The following is a 1,236-nucleotide window of genomic DNA, read 5'->3' on the forward strand; positions in this document are numbered from 1 at the left end:
ATTTACAAGAGGAGGCTGTGAGCAAATTAGCAGGGTAACCAGGGAAAATGTTTGGCGTCCGTGGGTGGGAATTGGAGCCATCTGTTCTCAAGTGCTGAGAAAACATAGGAGTGCTCCCTAGAGCCTATATGCCCGGCAGAGCTCAGGGAAGTGGGACTAGGCACCTGCAGGCTGTGCGTCCCGGGGCAGGGCACTCAACCTCTCTGGGCCTCAATGTCTGGATCCATAAAGCCTGCAGGTCTCTCCAGCTGCACGACCCCAGGACGCTCCCTGCCTCCCTCCGCCTCCCACCTCTCTGCTTCTGGGCTCCCCACATCCTTTCTGCACCCCCACCCCAAGACCAGACCCTTCCTGGGGAGGAATGCTGCCAGCCTCCACTGTGACAGCTCCAGCCTGTCCAGCACCGGCCTTGGGGATTTATTTACCATCGGACTCATTTGTTCCCAAGCTGAAAATAGCTTTATTGTTCCCATTAAAGATAAAGATAATATTTCACCAATCCAGAAATGTATGCTGTAGGAAAGGAAACAGAGAGAGAGCACCTCCCCACCCACGCCAGGCACCTGTCCCCGAGAGCAGCGGCCCAGGCTCTGCCAAGCAGCTGGTCACGGGTGGGCTGCGGACAGGGTGGGATCCTTGACTGGGGTATCTCAGAGACAGAGAGATAGACAGGGGTGGCAGAGGCTGGGTGGAGTGACTCGCACCCGTAATCCCAGTATTTTGGGAGGCCAAGGTGGGCAGATCACCTGAGGTCAGGAGTTCAAGACTGCCTGGCCAACACAGTGAAATGCTGTCTCTACTAAAAATACAAAAATTAGCTGGGTGTGGTGGTGTGTGCCTATAGTCCCAACTACTTGGGAGGCTGAAGCAGGAGAATAATTTGAACCCAGGAGGCAGAGGTTGCAGTGGACCAAGATTGTGCCACTGCTCTCCAGCCTGGGTGATAGAGGAAGAACCTGTCTCAAGAAAAAAAAAAATACAAAAATTAGCTGGGCATGGTGGTGGGAGCCTGTAATCCCAACTATTCCAGAGGCTGAGGCAGGAGAATCACTTGAACCTTGGAGGCAGAGTTGTAGTGAGCCGAGATCACGCTACTGCACTCCAGCTTGGATGACAGAGTGAGACTGTCTTGGAAAAAAGAAAAAAAAAAGGGAGAGAGATGGCAGGGAGGGAGAGAGAGGGAGGAGGAGATGGGGTAAGAGAGAGAGGGAGAGAGAGAGAGAGGAGGGGCAGAAG

The sequence above is a fragment of the Callithrix jacchus genome, chromosome 2 (genome assembly GCF_049354715.1).
Source record: "Callithrix jacchus isolate 240 chromosome 2, calJac240_pri, whole genome shotgun sequence".
Taxonomy (NCBI): Eukaryota; Metazoa; Chordata; class Mammalia; order Primates; family Cebidae; genus Callithrix; species Callithrix jacchus.